The sequence below is a fragment of the Zeugodacus cucurbitae genome, chromosome 6, assembly GCF_028554725.1.
Source record: "Zeugodacus cucurbitae isolate PBARC_wt_2022May chromosome 6, idZeuCucr1.2, whole genome shotgun sequence".
In the NCBI taxonomy this organism is placed as follows: domain Eukaryota; kingdom Metazoa; phylum Arthropoda; class Insecta; order Diptera; family Tephritidae; genus Zeugodacus; species Zeugodacus cucurbitae.
This window is the reverse complement of record NC_071671.1, coordinates 33526208-33547110: the sequence shown is the minus strand read 5'-3', so window position 1 is coordinate 33547110 and position 20903 is coordinate 33526208. Positions and strand designations below refer to the sequence as shown.

The 20903-nt window shown below is 37.4% G+C and overlaps 1 protein-coding gene across 6 annotated transcripts in view; it reads right to left on the bottom strand.

The window, feature by feature from the left end:
• The window catches only part of LOC105219887 (CCR4-NOT transcription complex subunit 11-like), a 128631-nt gene that overhangs the window by 99548 nt on the left and 8180 nt on the right, over positions 1–20903 (bottom strand). Inside the window, exon 1 of one of the 6 annotated variants that reach the window (XM_054234387.1) lies at positions 1324–1597. The exons of the other annotated variants lie outside the window; for them this stretch is intronic. The gene's annotated coding sequence lies outside the window, so the exon portion shown is untranslated. Of the gene's footprint in view, positions 1–1323; positions 1598–20903 lie in introns of those variants that run through there. 6 annotated transcript variants of the gene reach the window in all.

Here is a 20903-nt window from a genome sequence, read left to right as displayed (position 1 = left end):
AAATGCTCTTGACAAATAAAATATGTCGTTGTGGATAGTTGTGATAGTGAATTTGTTGTAATGGAGATATTTTACTTTTGTCGTTATTTTTATACAAAGGGGAAAAATATGATCATATTATTGAGCCGTTTTTATATGAAGAGTTTATTTTTCCCTTTTTTGTAACTATAAAAGAAATGAAGATAATGAGGGTAACTTTGAGGAAATTGTTTTCTCTGTATTGCATGCGATTACAGCTTAGCAAATTTTTGCCAATAATGGACAGAGTTTAGATTTCGTAGTAACATAACAACCAACTTGCATTCCAAATATTTTTAAGTATATTATAAAGGACATATGTATATATGTATATGTATTATATTATGTAGTATTTTATGGCTCTGCGGGGGAGCAAAATACTAGGGGGGGATCTGGGATGTAAAAGCGAATTTGGGGTTGTGAAGCCAAACAAAATACTTTGCATCAGGTCTGGGAGGCTTCAGTCGATATCTCGATTAGAATCGGATTGATAGGCTGATAACCGGTCAATCGTAAACCAAATTTATCACCGAAGTTTCAATGAAGAAGGCTCGGCTAAAACAACACTCATCCAAATAACGACCTTTTGCATGAAAAATAGGGCCAGATTCGGAGCATGGAATATTTGCGCATTCTTAGAAACTTCACATCTAGCCAAAGTCCAAAGGATTTATTCTGAAATTGAAGTTAAATTATTAACTATTTTTCAACAAATATTGAAATGCATGTAAAAACGTACGTTATAGACTAATTCAAATAAATTTTCAATTCAATATAATTGGACAGAAATCAGCTGCTTCTGTTTACATTATTTTGTTTCCCACACCTGTGGGGAAAAGCTATGCGTACAGAATACCAAAAAATTTCTTACTTGATAAAAATATGAAAAAATTTTTAATTTTTTTGTTATTTTGTCAAGTGCACGGAATAGAGCTGTTAAACTATTTATGTACCATAAGAGAAAACACTCGAGCAAAACAATCAAACGACGATCAACGGTTGCGTTTATTCGTCAATGTAAGCGCAAGATATAACAAGTAAGGAAGGGCTAAGTTCGGGTGTAACCGAACATTTTAAACTCTCGCAATTTATCTATTTAACTTTATTTATATTATATATAATGTATAAAGTCCATTGAAAGTTGGAAACCATAATATTAGGTTAGAATCACCGAGGTCCTCGTGTTCGATATATGGGGCCTTAAAAACCTATGATCCGATTTCGGCGATTTTTAGAATGGGGCTGCCACACTATTAACATAGTATTTGTGCAAAGTTCTGCACCGATATCTTCACTAGTACTTACTTTATATATTGTAAAGTAAACGATTCAGATTGTTCTTCAAAGTTCTGGTATATGGGAAGTAGGCGTGGTTGTGAAGCGATTTGTCCTATTTTCACAACATATTAATGGGATTGCTTGATGACAGGAGATATTTCGTCTTGTCCTCATTCACCTCCAGACCCATTCCTTATCCATGCGGGAAAAAGCAGAACAAACGGCGCGGTTGTTGCTTCCGATGATATCAATATCATCGGCGTACGCCAGCAGCTGAACACTCTTGTAGAAGATTGTACCTTCTCTATTTAGCTCTGCAGCTCGTATTATTTTTTCCAACATCAAGTTAAAGAAGTCGCACGATAGTGAGTCACCTTGTCTGAAACCTCGTCTGGTATCGAACGGCTCGGAGAGGTCCTTCCTAATCATGACGGAGCTTTTGGTGTTGCTCAACGTCAACTTACACAGCCGTATTAGTTTTGCGGGGATACCAAATTCAGACATCGCGGCATAAAGGCAGTTCCTTTTCGTGGTGTGTGTCGATCCTCTTTTCACGGGTCTTCTCCAAGATTTGGCGCATGGTGAATATCTGGTCCATAGTGGACTTTCCAGGTCAAAAGCCACACTGATAAGGTCCAATCAGTTTGTTGACGGTGGGCTTAAGTCTTTCACACAGTACGCTCGATAGAACCTCATAGGCGATATTTAGGAGGCTTATCCCACGGTAATTTGCACAGTTTGTGGGATCTGCCTTTTTATGGATTGGGCAGAGCACACTGAGATTCCAATCGTCAGGCATGCTTTCTTTCGACCATATTTTGCAAAGAAGCTGATGCATGCACCTTATCAGTTCTTCGCCGCCGTATTTGAATAGCTCAGCCGGTAATCTATCGGCCGCTTTGTTGTTCTTCAGGCGGGTAATTGCTATTCGAATTTCTTCATGGTCGGTTAATGGAACATCTATTCCATCGTCATCGATTGGGGAATCGGGTTCGCCAAAGAAATATGGTAGCAAGAATTGAGCAACCATATAAGTTATTTGACAGTTTCTCTAGTTATTATTTTCGATTTTCATAATTAAAGCGTTATTGGGATAGGGTGGCAAAAGAATAAAACGAACAAGTTATAAAAAGGCATATTAATTATGAAATAAGGCACAATGAACAGAATTTAATTTCATATAGCAATGTGTTGCACTCATTTGAAAATATAGTGTAATCTTAAATTTTTATGATTTATATAATTTTATATATTATATAATATAATATATTTAGCGTCAGCTGTTTAAAAGGGAGAAATATTTTTATATTTGAATGCAGTAACATGGCTAATAATTTTTGCTCAATTTGAAAAAAAACCTTAACTCCGTATGCACATAGGTCTCCTGCCATAAAGTGGCCATACATGACATACAATTAATGTTTAAAAGAAAAAAAGTGTGTGCATATAATGTGTTGTCTAAATATAGACAAATACATAAAATTGATAATGTAACAAATCAATATCATTATTATAAGAAGGGTTATTTTATTAACTGCTTGATCTCTCCCATGATTATTCATTGATGAACGCGCGTAAAATCGATTTGTATTACACGTACGACCGATCGAAACCACATATTTCGTGTATGGCATCATTTAAATAAAAATTTTCGATATTTCTTACAATAAAAATATACACATGCATATTTACTTATGTACAAATTGTATTTTCCATTGTCAGTTTTGTCTAAAGTATAATAAAATTTTTGATTATGCGAAACCATTTTTGGGGAATATGAATTAGCTCAACATAGGCGGCCATGTTGGCTTAAATGTCAAAAGTAGTTTCTGGAGGTGGTTTTTGAACTTTCTCTACATCTCTATACAACGTATTAGAGAAACAGAAATAAATATAAGAAAGGAAGTTCGCGTGAGTTATGGACTACCCTAATAATTGTAATACTAATACAATCATGCCGAAACATGATTTAGAAGCTGAACATGACGGAATGTCACGAGTCAGCATATTTTGAAATATATGTTACTTAGATATGGAATAACATAATTGTTAATGCTTAAGTAAAGTTTGAGGTAAATAAAAAGTGCAGTTGCTAAACATCAACACCAGCTGCAGTAATCAACTAATTAACGTTAATCGTTAACTGCCGAAATCTACAAAAATAAATTAAAAACAAAAGGATTAGTACTCCTAACAGCAGCAGAAGCTATAACAAAAACAACATCAACAGCAGCAGAAGCTAAATAAAATCTACAACTTCAACAGCAATCGTTAACCGTCAAGAATCAAGAATTCACGATTCGAAATCTAAAACAAAACAAAAAAGGATTAGTACTCCCAGCAGTAGCAGAAGCTATAACAAAAACAAGTAAGGAAGGGCTAAGTTCGGGTGTCACCGAACATTTTATACTCTCGCAATTTATTTATTTAAATTTATTAATATAACAAACAATTTGACTCAAATATTCGGCATATATATGGTATAAAGTCCATTGAAAGTTTGAAAACCCTAATATTAGGTATATAGGAGATAGATGAAGTTATGACTTCACTCATGCTTTGCACGGAGACATGTTATTAGAAGAAACACCCTCAAAATTTCTTCAAAATGTCTGAGAGACTTAACTATAATTTCGGTAAAAAATTTGATAGAAGTACTGAGGTCCTCATATTCGATAAATAGGGTCTTGAAAACTTATGGACCGATTTCGACGAGTTTTAGAAGGGTGATGGCACTCTTTAAACACAGTATTTCAGCGAAGTTCTGTTTCGATTTCTGCACAAGTACTAACTTTATATATTGTAAAGTTAACTATTCAGACCGACTTCAGAGTTCTGATATGTGGGAAGTAGGCGTGATTGTGAACCGATTATACTATTTTCACAACATATCATTGGGAAGATAGACAAATATTATGAACCGAATTTCATTGAAATTGGTCGAGTAGTTTCGGAGATATGGTTTTTAACCTATAAGTGGCCCATTTAAAACCACGCCCATTTAAAATTTTGTGTACCATTCTGAGTGCAGTCCTTCTGCACCTTCTTTATAATAAAATTTAATGTTTCTGTTGGTTTTCCTTACTGAATTAAAGCATTTTTAGTAGTTTTCAACATAACCTTTGTATGGGAGATGGGCGTCGTTATAATCCGATTTCCTCCATTTTTGGTCTGTTTAAGGTAGTACCTAAAAGAAACGACTCTAGAAAGTTTCCTTAATATAGCTTTAGTAGTTTGCTAGATATGTACAAAAAACTTAGTAGGGGGCGGGGCCACGCTAACTTCCCCAAAAAAATTACATCCATATATGCCCCTTCATAGTGCGATCCTTCATACCAAATTTTACTTCCATAGCTTTATTTATAGTTTAGTTATGGCACTTTATGTGTTTTCGGCTTTCGACATTTTGTGGGCGTGGCAGTGGTCCGATAACGCCCATCTTCGAACTTAACCTTCTTATGGTGCCAAGAAATACGTCTTCCAAGTTTCATCAAGATATCTCAATTTTTACTCAAGTTACAGCTTGCACGGACGGACGGCCAGACATTCGGATTTCTCGACTCGTCACCCTGATCATTTTGATATATATAACTCTATATCTAACTCTATAATACTATATACTCTTTTAGCAACTTTTGTTGCGAGAGTATAAAAAAACAAACAAAAAAACAAAAACGCGAAAATAAGTGAAATTAGTTATATTTTAATAAACCAGAAGTTCTCGAAAAAGAAAAATTAATTAAATTGATTAATCAAATTAAATAAAATGGCTAATAATAATAGAACAATAGAAATTTGTGTAGTAGCAATTACACAATTGTTAGAATTAAAATCTATACATAATCAGAGGTCAATAAGGCAACGTATTGAAAAGACATAAAATATGTAAATTCTTTTGAGGTTGATGCTGGACAATTGCCAGCATTCATTGAAGCAATAGATAGGATTCTGAGGGATTATCGAAACCAGGAACAAGAAGTTTTTAGAGTAGTGTACGATTTAAAAATAACTGGGAAAGCAAACAATTATTTGCATCTTGCCCTACCAGCAAGTTTGGAAGATTGCAAAGTAAAACTAAAACAACAATTCAAGCCTAGGAAAGATCAAATGACCATATCTAGGGAAATAAATACATTACGAGTAGGTAGTTGATTTATGTCATTGATTCTATAATTGAATTTGGAGCTCTCGACGAAAACGGGGGAGCAATGAAGGAAATTTTTGGGAATGCTTATTCAACGTATTAAGCAAATCACATCAGGAACTTGTGCTTACGCAATTAGCAATTCAATTTCATTGACTCAGTTATCAGGGATTATATATAATTTCATAGGGTTAGACGAAGGTAATTTAAATCCTTCATTAAAAGAATCCAATAATTTAGAAGTCTATAGGTTCCAAAGGAAAAATCAAGATTATAGGATACAAAATAGTGTGCAAAGTAATAGAAATAATTTGACAAGCCAACAAAGTTTTAGGTCTAGATTTAATAATCAACAAAATTACAGACCAATGCATACAAATAATTCTGCAAGTCTGCAAAATAATAGAACTAATAACACATACAATTTTCGAGGTCAACAAAATGGATCGGATCAACACAATAGCAGACTTCAAAACACAAATAATTTTTCTAGACAGTACTCTAGAAATACATGGACTACCAATAACAGTGGACATTATAGGTCTAGGAATTTCGATAGGCCTACTCCTATGGAAGTAGATACTATGAGTAGGGTTGAGGAACCGGAAGAAACAAACAAACAAATATTCATTTTCACCTACTTTATACATATGTATATAGTGTAGTACGATAATATATGTATAAAGTAAATATAATAATAAACAACTAAATGGCATGATATTTTTAATAAATATGTAATATAATTAATGATTTTGTTATTAAATTCTCATTTGGGATTTTGGTAGAACTAACCGCAAACAGAGGGTATAGTTTCTGGGCTTTTGTGGGTCGCAGTACTGTAAGTGCACGTGGAGTTTTCGTTCGCAGTTTTGGGCCTTTCACTAGTAATAGTACCAAGAACAGTACTGGAAGTGCACATGTTGTTTTGGTTCGCAGTTTTGGGTCTTTCATCCGTGATTGTACCAATACCATTCCCCAAATTCTGCAAGAGGTATATTTACATTGCTAAATGATGAATGTAATGTGCAAGAAAGGGATGAACGATCACACGTACACAAGAGTTTCGTGTACTTTTGTCAATTCGCCCTTAAGAATGGCATAGAAACTTTCATTGAAACTGCGGATACCGCTCCCTGGCATTTAACCGAAGAATTCGCCGGTACCTGTCTTGCAGGGTCATTTATAATAACAATCGATTATTTAAAACTAATAAATCGACCATTTCTAAATTTTTTTGCACAAACAATTTCACTTTAAACTAAATACAGTAGTTTTCCGAAATAACGAACACATTAATTGTCAGGCCTGTTCGTTACTTCGAATTTTTCGTTAATTCGAGTACTCACTTAGAGGTATGTTTTTCAATAAAAATGAGTTAAATATCCATAAATTGCAGGTTAATAAATTGCTTTATTAATTATTTGTTAAAATATAAAAAAACCATAACAAAATAATTCAAATCCAATAAATTTTTCCAAAATGGGCCAATTCTGACACTTAGACTTCTATTTGGTGCTGATAAATAATTTTAACCTTTTTTTATAAAATTCTAATTTTTTTCAATTTGCAAATTTCTTTTGAATTTTTTCAAGTTATATTTTAAATTCTGGTTCGATGTTTTTTGATTTTTTCTCTTTCTTCACATGTCTTTTTCATGTTGTTCGTTAAACCGAGTACTTGCAAATCCCCGATGCTCGTTATTTAAGGTACTCAATGTAACAAATTTGCTTGTTCGTTATAAGCGGCTTTCGTTAAAACGAATATTCGTTATTTCGGAAAACTTTTTCTTCTTCTTCTTGACTGGCGTAGACACCGCTTACGCGGTTATAGCCGAGTACAAAACAGCGCGCCACGTGTCCCTCCTTCTGGCAGTTTGGCGCCAATTGGTTATACCAAGCGAAGCCAGGTCCCTCTCCACCTGGTCCTTCCATCGGAGTGGAGGTCTCCCTCTTCCTCTGCTTCCACCAGCGGGTACTGCATCGAATACTTTCAGAGCTGGAGCACTTTCATCCATTCGAACAACATGACCTAGCCAGCGTAGCCGCTGTTTTTTTATTCGCTGGACTATGTCTATGTCGTCGAATAACACATACAGCTCATCGTTCCATCGTCTGCTGTATTCGCCGTTGCCAATTCTTAAGGGACCATAAATCTTCCGCAAAACCTTTCTCTCGAAAACTCCTAGTGCCGTCTCATCGGATGTTGACATCGTCCACGCTTCTGCACCGTAAAGTAGGACGGGAATGATGAGAGACTTGTAGAGTTTGGTTTTTGTTCGTCGAGAGAGGACTTTACTTTTCAATTGCCTACTTAGTCCATAGTAGCACCTGTTGGCAAGAGTGATTCTGCGTTGGATTTCCAGGCTGACATTGTTATTGCTGCTAATGCTGGTTCCCAGGTAGACGAAATTATCTACAACTTCAAAGTTATGACTGTCAACAGTGACGTGGGAGCCAAGACGCGAATGCGCTGACTGTTTGTTTGACGACAGGAAATATTTCGTCTTGCCCTCGTTCACCACCAGACCCATACGCTTCGCTTCCTTATCCAGTCTGGAAAAAGCAGAACTAACGGCGCGGGTGTTGTTCCCAATGATATCGATATCATCGGCGTACGCCAGTAGCTGTACACTCTTATAGAAGATTGTACCTTCTCTATTTAGCTCTGCAGCTCGTATTATTTTCTCCAGCATCAGGTTAAAGAAATCACGCGAGGGTGAGTCACCTTGTCTGAAACCTCGTCTGGTATGGAACGGCTCGGAGAGGTCCTTCCCGATCCTGACGGAGCTTTTGGTGTTGCTCAACGTCAGCTTACACAGCCGTATTAGTTTTGCGGGGATACCAAATTCAGACATCGCGGCATAAAGGCAGTTCCTTTTCGTGGTGTGTGTCGATCCTCTTTTCACGGGTCTTCTCCAAGATTTGGCGCATGGTGAATATCTGGTCCATAGTGGACTTTCCATGTCCAAAGCCACACTGATAAGGTCCAATCAGTTTGTTGACGGTGGGCTTAAGTCTTTCACACAGTACGCTCGACAGAACCTTATACGCGATGTTGAGGAGGCTTATCCCACGGTAATTGGCGCAAATTGTGGGGTCTCCCTTTTTGTTTATTGAGCAGAGTACACTGAGATTCCAATCTTCAGACATGCTTTCTGACCATATTCTGACCAAAGAAGCTGATGCATGCACCTTATCAGCTCTTCGCCGCCGTATTTGAATAACTCGGCCGGTAATCCATCGGCCCCCGCCGCCTTATTGTTCTTCAAGCGGGTAATTGCTATTCGAATTTCTTCACGGTCGGGCAATGGAACATCTGCTCCATCGTCGTCGATTGGGGAATCGGGTTCGCCGTCTCCTGGTGTTGCACCTTCTCTGCCATTCAGCAGGCTGGAGAAGTGTTCACTCCACAAACTCAGTATACTCTGGTCCTCAATAACTAGATCACCTCTGGAGGTCCTACAGGAGTGTGCTCCGGTCTTGAAACCTTCAGATAGTCGCCGGATCTTTTCGTAAAATTTTCGTGCATTACCCCTGTCGGCCAGCTTGTCAAGCTCTTTATACTCACGCATTTCGCCCTCATTGCGAGGTAGGCAGTCTGTTTTCTCTCCACTGCGAGACGACAAGCCAATGGTTTCGGTTGCAGCTGTACGTAAGCAGTTTGATATGCCATCCCACAGTTCCCTTATACCGAGATGCTGATGAGTGCTCTCGGAGAGCAGGAGTGCAAGCCTAGTAGAAAATCGTTCGGCTGTCGGTTGTGATTGCAGCTTCTCGATGTCGAACCTTCCTTGTGTTTGTTGACGTGTGCGCTTTTCTACACAGAGGCGGGTGCGGTGATGTCAGCCTTTACTCTAACGAGGACATCAACCAGCTGGGCAGAGGCACCTTCCCAATTAAGGGTCCGATCCAAACCCTACCCACAACCGCATAAGCGGGTTTCGCCTTCTCGCTTTAGCTCGCTTCCAAACGGATGTATGTTGGCTACCCAGAGGATACTTGGTCTAAGACCGGAAGTCGTGAGCTGCTTGAGCCACATGTAAAAGAATCGTTCCTGGCCACTCCCAAGTGAATGACATTCAGAAACTTTCCTCACTTACGTGAACTTCTACATATGACTCCATCCTAACCAACTGACTGTCGATGATAAATACCCTATGCCAAATATTAGTGGGATTTTGGATAAATTGTGCAAAGCACAGTACTATAGCACCATTGATTTACCCAAAGTTTATCATCAAATATTAATGGCAGAAAGGGACATCGAAAAGAGAGCTTTCGTTACTCCGGCAGGACTGTATGAGTACGTCCGTACGGCTTTTGGGCTTAAAAATGCCCCAGCCATGTTCCAAAGGATGATGAAGGAGATTCTAAGAGAATTCATTAACAAAATTTGTGTTGTCTATCTGGATGATATTTTGGTCTTTTCCACATAATTAGATAGTTCATATTGACATATTTCATTTCAAAAAACAATCCTTTGTAAAAGCATTAGATAAACTTATAAAATTTGCGGCAGTCTATAAAATAGCAGATAGGAACTGGCCCGCAAAGAAAACAATTTTAATTGAACAATTTTCAAAATTCGGTAAACCGAAAAAGGTCGTTATGGATAATGAATTGAAGGCAGAACAGTTATTAGCATACCTGCGGGATGAAGGAGTACAGGTTCATCTCACAAAGCCAAATAGCCATACCAGAAATGCGGACGTTGAGAGATTGCACTAAAAAAAAACTAACAGGAATTGAGAACGCTGATCTTTCAACGGAGATGAGAATGCAGGTCGTTATAGGAAATTATAACGATGGATACCATTTTACCATCAAATGCACAGCCAGAATGGCTAAAAATGAGGTGACTTCCAACGTTTTGAGGGAACGAATACAAATGTTCAAAATAAAAATAATAGAAAAATTAAACAAGGAAAGGGGGGTGTTGAGCTACCAAGCTTTTTTGATAGCTATGAATCGCGAAATCAAATAACGAAAATATATAATTATTATTTATTAATTAATTATATATGTATGTGATTGGCGTTGCAACCGTTTAGCCGGTTATAGCCGAATCGACGATAGTGCGCCACCTCTCTCTCTCCTTCGCAGTTCGGCGCCAGTTGGAGATCCCAAGTTTAACCAGGTCGCTCTCCACCTGGTCTCTCCAACGGAGCGGAGGCCTTCCCCTTCCTCGGCTTCCTCCGGCGGGTACTGCATCGAACACTTTCAGGGCTGGAGTGTTTTCGTCCATTCGGACAACATGACCTAGCCAGCGTAGCCGCTGTCTTTTTATTCGCTGAACTATGTCAATGTCGTCGTATAACTCGTACAGCTCATCGTTCCATCATCTGCGGTATTCGCCGTTGCCAATGTTCTGAGGACCATAAATCTTGCGCAAAATTTTCCTCTCGAAAACTCCTAGTGTCGTCTCATCTGATGTTGACATCGTCCAACTTCTGCACCGTAGAGCAGGACGGGAATGATAAGCGACTTGTAGAGCTTGATTTTGGTTCGTCGAGAGAGGACTTTACTGTTCAATTGCCTACTCAGTCCAAAGTAGCACCTGTTGGCAAGAGTTATTCTGCGCTGGATTTCGAGGCTGACATTGTTCGTGTTGTTGATGCTGGCTCCCAGGTAGACGAAATGAGTCACCTTGTCTGAAACCTCGTTTGGTATCGAACGGCTCGGAGAGGTCCTTCCCAATCATGACGGAGCTTTTGGTGTTGCTCAGCGTCAATTTACACAGCCGTATTAGTTTTGCGGGGATACCAAATTCAGACATCGCGGCGTAAAGGCAGCTCCTTTTCGTGCTGTCGAAAGCAGCTTTAAAATCGACAAAAAAGTGGTGTGTGTCGATCCAATTATATATAAAACAACAAAATGAAGGTTAAGTGGCTGGTGAATTTAGTTGAATTTACGTCTGCTTGTGGCGAATGTTAGAAATGATCTTAACGCAATAATTTGCTTAAAGCTAAGCTAGAGCCCAATTATTACTTGCATGTCTGAATGTATTAACGAATTAAGGATAAAGGGCAATGATAAAGAGCAATAATAAGTGTCGTTAAGCTCAGGTATGCATACGAGTAAATTAGAGTGACCAGATAACAATTACTAATAATGGTTTAGAACAGTTTTTCACCACAGAGTATGGTACATATGTAAATATAAATTTACTTAAATTAGTTACAACTAGTGCATTCTATTTTGGGAGGAGCTGCTCCGAACAGGAGGAATATGTAGAAACAAGGGAAGCAGGACCGATAAAAAATTATAAAGCAGAAATTATAAAGCCAAAAATAGGACCAATTACGCCCAGGGAGGAAAATAGGAGGAAGAGAGGACTCATTAACATAGTAGGTACAACTTACAAATGGTTATTCGGTATAATGGACGATGAAGACAGGCAAGATATTGAAGAACATCTAAAGACAGTAGAAGAAAATAGTCACAATGAGATAATCAATTTAAATAAACAAATTTCGATAAACAACCATTTTAATACATACAAAACATTATAGCAGCAGCAAAATATAACCTTATACACCCAGCAATATTAACAAAAGATGAAATAGACTATTTTAAGATAGATTTTTATAGATTAAAACTTCCAAAAGTATGAGTTTTGACTTACAAAAATTTGTTAATCATACTTGCAACTCAGGTACCAACAACATATTTATCTACCGATTTAAAGTTGTTCACATCAATGCCAAACAGAAAAAATTTAGAAATAAAAATAAAAATTGTAAATACAAGAACTCAGGAGAGTTCTAACAGTAACCGTAATAATTGTAATACTATTACAATCATGCCGAAATATGATTTAGAAGCTGAACGTGACGGAATGTCACGAGCCAGCATATTTTGAAATATATGTTACTTAGATATAGAATAACATAATTGTTAATGCTTAAGGGAATTTTGAGGTAAAAATAAAGTGCAGTTGCTAAACAAACATCAAGGTGTACTATTGATTGTGTTGTGAAGTTGTAACTCGTGTGACCGAACATTTTATACTCTCGCAATTTGTTTGTTTAATGTTATTAAGTGCGTTTTCTTTTCTTTTATCAAATGCTGCTTTTTTATATTTCAACATTATTCACATGCTGCATTACTTTTTTGAATGTGCTCCATTATTTACATGGTTAAAGGACAAAAAAATTTCTCCCTGTTAAGCTGGTCATCTCTCACGAACAATTAGAGTACATGGCAGAATAAATTCAAAAATTTTTTGAGAAAAAAAAGCGCTTTAAAATTACATGCAGTTCGACTCATGTATTGGGCACAATGTCTACTTGAAAACAAAAATCATTATATGAAAGATGTGGTAATTCCCGGTTTCATTAATATATCAGAACTTTTACTCAAGTTTACGCTTGTACGGACAGACGGATTTTAACTCGTCTCGTCATTCTGATCATTTTGATATTTATAACCCTATATTGTTGAGTTTTATGACTTCCAAACAACATGAGAACAAAACTTTGCTCAAATGTAAACATACAAATAAATTTGTGAATTGTCGCATCGAAAACACAAAATGTCTTTCAGAACGACTTTGGTTCCACAACCCACAAATTGTGTTTTCAAGATGTTTTCAATGTCGGTCCGAACGTAGTATATGAGTGCAAAGAGTTCTTTTGAAGCATAAATATTCATCAAGAAGTGCAAGAAAAAAACCACTACAATCGCAAATTTTTTTGATTTAACTTAGATTTCACATCCGATGTAGTGATGAGCGATATTGCTTTTTTAAATCACTGTGATTTCAGTGATTGCTATTTTTAAATCACTGTGATTTTATATTGCTATTGCGATCGCAACAAAAAACGAATTTATGAGAATTTGTACTCCACATTTTTTTAAATTCTAACATTTTCACATTAATTAATTTTAACAATATTCTAAATTTACCTGCTTTTGTAACCGCAACTATATAATTAAAATTTTGGTTACATTTAACTTTCGTAATCATCGCTACTGAACTGCTATTGCAACTGTGATTCAACCAAAATAGTAGAACTGCTATTGCTGATAATCACTGAACTGCTTTTGCTACAATGATCGAACTAAAATGACTGAACTGTTACAAGTACTGTGATCGAATTGAAAATACTTCTATAGCTACTGTGATCAAATTGAACATCTTGAACTGCCATTGCGATTGTAATTCACTGCTGTTTACAAAAAATGATCACAGTTACTATATGCGATTTTCTAACAAAGTGCAAAAATCACCGGTAGTAAAATATCGCTGATTACTGATCCGATGGCATATTGGGATGATGATGATGATGAGGATCATGGATGGGCACCACCACAATCAAACGAGCATTACAAAATGAAATGGTGTAGTGCGCTTACTGTGGCACCAAGGGAATCAGCGATCAGGTCTATGCCGCCCGGTTGCACAATACGAATATATGCACGTGATAATGAATATAAAAATTAATAATTTTTTTATATTTAGTATTAATTATAGTAAATTTGAGCATTGTAATAATTTAAAAAAGTCATTTTATGCTATTTTACAATGAAATAATTGTTTTCATTTCATACGTAATATGTACAACTTCTTCCACATCGACCTACTCAGTCAACTGCTGTATGTAGGCCGATGTTATCATCGTTTATTTATCGTATTTTCCCATCCTAGGCTGAACACAAAGACGACAACACGACACGAGGTAGCGACGGCTGATCACAAATGTCGCTTTGAAGCAGCAATTTCATTGTTGCCGTACTAAAATCTTTCACTTCAATAAAATTTACATATTTAGTTTAAAGTGAAATGATTTGTGCAAAAAATCTAAAAATGATCGATTTATTTGTTTTAAATAATCGATTGTTATTATAAATGTTATATCAAAGCTATTTTACGTTTCTGCTGGCAAAATAACGTCATATTTGTTAGAACTTTGAATAATTTTACATTTCACATATAAGTGGCAGCTCTACAGCGGCCATTGTCGTCGGCAAAATTAGAAACATTTCTAATTTAGCGACAACACAAACTACAAACCTGTTGTCGCGTAATCGTAATTGTAATGATTTACATAACATGAGCAACAAAGTCCGAAAAGTGCTGAGCATGCGTCAACAAGTCAACGCATGACAACAACACCAGCAAAAGCATAATTGTAATGACTCCTATAACATTAGCAACAATGTCCGAAAGTGCTGAGCATGCGTCAATAAGTCAACGCATGACAACATCAGCAAACACATAAAGTTAACAGTTGCATATTCGATTTCAATTCGATTTCATTCCCATCGAATTGCTGACAATGCATCTGCAAGCTTGCTAGGGATAACAAACAACTTCTGGAGTCAAGTTACATCAAAAGGGCTTTGATCACGCGGCAGCAACTGCTAGTGTTTAGTGAAGTTAGGCATTTAGGCGTAGTCGCCGCTAATTTGTAAAACCAAAATTCAGTTGTTATAACTCACTCAGCTGAATCGGCTCTGCTTGCATAGCAAGTAATAAACGGAAATTAAAAACTTAAAATCGTGTTTGATTAATTGGCGCCCAACGTGGGGCTACGAAAAAGTAAATATGGGTGGGTTCGGACCCATACGAAAAAGATCCTTATAAAGGACGCAGTAAATTTTTTTTGTTTAAGTGAAAAACAAGTGATCCTCATAGAGGACAATTTAAATTAACATAAAAAGAAAGGAGTGATCCTCATAGAGGATAATAAAAAATTAATAATCCTAAAAGGAAAAAAACACAAACTTTATTGCATTGCAAGCCAAGCCGAGGCGTAGCCATCGAGGGATCATTAAAAGAAAAAACCAAAACCAAGGAAATAAGATAAGAAGGCTCCAGGCTCCTGAAACATCCACCGAGGCAAATTTATATAATTAGTTAACATAAATATGTATCGAAAACTGTAAGTAGAGTGTTTTATGATCATTATTTTACTTGTTTTAGCGCCTTTCATTTGTTGGGTTAATTGTGTTAAAATTTACCTTTAAATAAAAAATTATAAAAACGGATTGTACAACCGATAACAAAAATAAAAAAAGCTGCGATTCACCACCTTCGGGGGGACCCTCTAGAGAATTATAAAGAATATAAGGAAAAATAAAATAGTGACAATGCTGCAGTGCGTACCGCAACAGAGCATACCCGACGGGATTTCCAATTAAAAATAGACGAATTAACTAATAGATTGTATCGAATGGTAACAACACCGTAATAATTCAATCTGGTATTACGTGCGACGAACCCTTGGATTTAGTTAGAAGTATGCCAGAATTTAATGGAGATCAAGCGCGTTACGTATCTTGGAGACAATCTGCCCACACCGCATACAAAGTCTTTAAAGGAAACGAGGGTAGCTCACGACACTATCAAGCCGTGGGTATAATAAGGAATAAAATTATAGGTTCAGCGGATATGGAACTTTCCTCATTTAATACGGTGCCAAATTTTCACGCGATCATTGCGAGACTAGATTTTACATATTCTGACAAAAAAGCGATCTATTTGATCGAACAAGAGCTTTCAATGCTCAGTCAAGGGTCATCATCAGAGGTCAAGTACTATGATGAGATCGAACGTAAATTAACTATGTTAATAAACAAAACTACAATGACTCATAGTGACAACAAACCACTTATTGAGTCTCTTTGTAAGAAATATCGCGAAGATGCGCTTCGTGTCTTTATTTCTGGTCTTAATAGACCATTATGTGACATTATATTTTCGTCAAGACCAAACGATCTAAGCTCCGCACTAGCCCTGGCTCAAGAGTTGGAAGCAAATCGAGTTAGAATGACCAAAATGACTTTCATGAACTCATTTGGGAGAAATAACTCCCCACCTAATCCCAATAAGTACCAATATTCCCCACAATATCGCAGAATCACCAATGAACCACCACGACAACGACCAGTGCCAATGGACGTCGATCCATCGCTTTCCCGTTTTAGACAAAATAGACAGCAACCTCAACAATATAATGATATTGGACAACCAGGCCGGAATAATTACCAGAAACAAATTGGCCCAAGTAATAGGAACTTTAATAACCCTTTTAGACGCACATTTGCTCCAGAAAATGCACAACCGACACAAATAGTGGACACAAGAGAAAAAGCCCAAAAGAGGCAATATGGAAGTGACCGTCAACTAGTTCAGAAGGTACAACGGGTTAACCACATGGCAGAAGAAGGATATGACCAGGATAGCGAATATTGCGAATCAAATAATTATAAGAATAATTTTAAGGAATATGAAAATTATAATTGCAACAATCAGGTTGCAGACTATTATAAAGTTTCAATTAAACACAATGACGAAATTAATTTTTTAGGACAAAATCCCTCTTGCCCTATATTAGCAGAACACTTGGGGGAAGAGGTTTAAAATTTTTAATCGACACGGGAGCCGCGAAAAATTATATTAAAAATATCAGTTCCATTAAAGGAATAAAAACATTGGAAAAGACTTTCAATGTAAATTCCATTCACGGTACTGAATTAGTAGAACGTTATTGTACAATTAATATTTTTAAAACAAATTCAAAATTTTTTATACTAAGTAGCCTGTCAAATTTCGATGGCATGATAGGATTTGACCTCCTTAAAGAAATAGACGGCAATATTGACATGAAACTAGGAGTTTTAAAATATAATGGAGGACAAGAAAAATTGTCGTATTATTGTTGCCCTAATATTAATAATCTTTCAAAAGAAATTGAAAATTATCCAGAATCAATAACGGATAAAAACACACAAATTTTTTCAACGGCATGCAAGAGTATTTGCCGATCCTGATGAAGCTTTGCCCTATAATACAAATATAGTAGCCACAATTAGAACCGTAGATAGCCTTCCGGTATACTCTAGAAGTTATCCATACCCTATCGCAGCGGCAGAATTTGTGAACACAGAAATTTCTAACTTACTAAGTGACGGAATAATAAGACAGTCTCGATCTCCATATAATAATCCTATTTGGGTTGTAAATAAAAAAGGACATGATGAACAGGGCAAGAAAAAATCACGACTTGTGATAGACTTTAGAAAACTAAATAGTAAAACAATTAGTGACAGATACCCAATTCCAGACACAACAGTTATATTATCAAATATGGGAAACTCAACTTTCTTTTCAACGATCGATTTAAAGTCAGGCTTCCACCAAATAAAATTAGCAGAAAAGTATAGAGAAAAGACAGCTTTCTCAGTTAACAATGGAAAGTATGAGTTCTGCAGACTACCTTTTGGTCTTAAAAATGCACCCAGCATTTTTCAAAGAGCTATTGACGACATTTTGAGGGAGGAAATTGGAAAAACATGTCATGTTTACATCGATGATGTAATAATATTTTCCAAGACAGCTACGGAACACAGCAGGGACATTGACAAAATTCTTACTAAATTATTTAACGCTAACATGCGGGAGTCGATGGAAAACTCTAAATTTTTCCAACAAAGTGTTGAGTTTTTGGGATTTACTGTATCAAAAGACGGAATAAAAACTTGTCTCGACAAAGTTAAGGATATAATAAATTTTGAAGTTCCAAAATCTTTAAGAGCTTTGCGGTCATTTTTGGGGCTTGCTAGTTATTATCGACGATTTGTAAAGGATTTTGCTACAATCGCAAAAGAATCAAGGAGAAAAGGGAGCTGAAACGTTCCAGAGTGCCCTGGAGGGAGTAGTTGGTGAAACACACAATGTTACTATCATATGTAAAGACATGGAAGAGGTAACTACCCCAGAAGAAATCTGCAACGCGTTAGAAAAGGATTGAAAAATGTAGACAAAACCAATATTAAAAACATGCGTAAAACCCGAAGTGGTACACAAAGTGCTCTTGTATGCCTGCGTGCCCAAGATGCCAAGACAGTCCTCAAGATAGGGAAAATAAAGATCGGTTGGTCGGTCTGTCGTCTCAGGGAATTTTCACCTATCCTTCGCTGCTTTAGGTGTTTCCACCTTGGTCATTTGGCACGCAACTGTAGCAACCCGATTGACAGGTCATCTCTCTGTACGCGTTGCGGGAATGCATGACACGTTGCAAAAGCATGCACCAACGCTCCGAGTTGTATGCTGTGCAAAGGAGAACATACGGCCCTGAGCACGACTTACCCCAAGTACCAGGAGATGGCTAAGTCTCTTCAAAAATGAGGATATTGCAACTAAACTTAAACCACTGCGTTGCAGCACAAGATCTACTGAGTCAAATCGTTATAGAAAAAAACATTGATGTCGCTCTACTATGCGAGCAATACACTCAGCGCTCGGAAAGCACATGGATCGCAGACATGAGTGGCAAGGCAGCAATATGGTCCTGTAAAGGTCAACCCTTCGAGTCTTGCGAGAAGATCAAAATGGTTTCACCTGGGCTAATATACATGGTATTTTTTTGTAAGCTGTTACGCTCGCCCAAGCGCGACAATTAAAGAATTCGAAGACTTTTTCCTGGACCTGTTCTTAGAAACTAGAGGGGAATTGCCGATAATAATAGCTGGGGATTTTAATGCGTGGTCTACCGCTTGGGGTAGTAAATGTACAAAACACCGTGGGCGGCTAATTCTAGAATACCTACCAAAAAGGTAATAAAGGTTCTATAATAGACCTAATGTTTGCAAATGACGCACTTAGCAGGCACATTAAGTGGGAGGTATCAGACATGTACACAAATAGTGATCACATGGCTATCATTGCGGAAGTATTGTTCTCTCGAGAAACGGAGCCCCTGTCACTCAGCTAGACGTCGCCTACAGCGCAACCGGGATAGAGATGTCGAATACAGCCTCAGAGAAGCATTTAAAACCAACAAGAAGCTCCTGAAATCAGCCATTACTCGCAGTAAAAAATCTTGCTTTGAAAAGCTCTGAAGAAGCAAATATAGACCCATGGGGAAGTGCTTATAAAATATGCATGTCAAAGTTTAAAAACAAGACACAGCAACCTAAAAACGCAGCTTTTATGAGAAAATTCGTCGAAGCGTTATTTCCGAAGCACGATCCGATTTTATACATTGAACGACAAAACGAAGCGGCTGAATCACCGCCCTTAATTATGGAAGAAGAAATATTGGCCATAGCGAAAAAAATTAAGAGCAACAAAGCACCTGGGATAGACGGCATACCTAACAGGGTTCTAAAGGAAGCTATAACTTCAAGACCTGCACTTTTTGTCAAAATGTATAACGCATGTATAAAAGAAGTGGGGGTTCCCCGACCCTTGAAAAGTTCAGCGCTTAGTTCTACTTCCTAAACCGAAGAAACCACCAGAAGATCCTTCATCATATCGACCACTGTGCATGCTCGATACAATGGGAAAGGTGTTCGAAAGGTGTTTATAAAACAGAAGTCCACTATTGACGCATTGAAAGAAGTCGTCGACACAGCAAAATGTGCGGTAAGTGGCAATCGATGGAAAGGTGGGACAAAAAAAATATATATTGCGCGCTGATTACCCTGGATGTGAAGAATGCTTTCAACTCAGCGAAATGGGCAAACATAATAAAAGCCCTATATGATATACGCGCCCCTCAATACCTCATAAAAATAATAATGAGTTATTTTGAAAATAGAAGGTTGATATTCGACACGGACGAAGGCGCGAAGAGCTACTGTGTTACGAGCGGAGTACCGTAAGGATCGGTTTTAGGCCCCCTTTTATGGAATCTAATGTATGACGGGGTGCTGAAAATACAACAACCAAAAACTGTGAAATTAATCGCATATGCCGACGACCTTATATTAGTAGCAGTGGCTAAGCACATAGCTGGCCTCCGCATCAAATGCAATGATTATATAAATGGTCTACGACAATGGTTCTCTTCCATGAGTTTGCAATTGGCTGGGCACAAAACGGAAGTATTGCTCATAAGCACCAGAATAATTGAAGAAAAAATAACCCTAACTATTGGGGATTGTGAGATTACCTCACAGCCACAGTTGAAGTATCTAGGTGTAATAATAGACTCTAAGCTTAAATTCAAGGAGCACTTAGCGTACACATCAAATAAAGCAAATAAGATTTATAACGCCCTGTCAAGAATGATGGCAAATAAAGGCTGCGTGCGTTCCAGCCGGCGATTTCTAATTGCAAAAGCTATGAGATCCGTAATATTGTATGCGGTCCCAATATGGGCCCAGGAGCTAGACGTATCAAAAAAGAGAGAAGAGAGAGTTAAGAGTATAACAATGTGGCAGCAGCGGTGGCAAACCTCAACCAAAGGACGGTAGACTCACAGACTTATCCCTGACATCCAGTCATGGATAAATAGACAGCATGGGGACTTGAACTTTCATTTGACCCAAATATTAAGTGGTCATGGGTGCTTTAGAAGCTATCTCCACAAATTCCATCACGACGATAGTCCGTATTGTCCGATGTGTACGGAGTCCATAGAAGACTCCGATCACGTACTTTTTCACTGCCCTCGATTTTTGAACGTAAGGGACAGGCTGAAAACTGCACTTGGGGGTAGTTTTATGGTGGA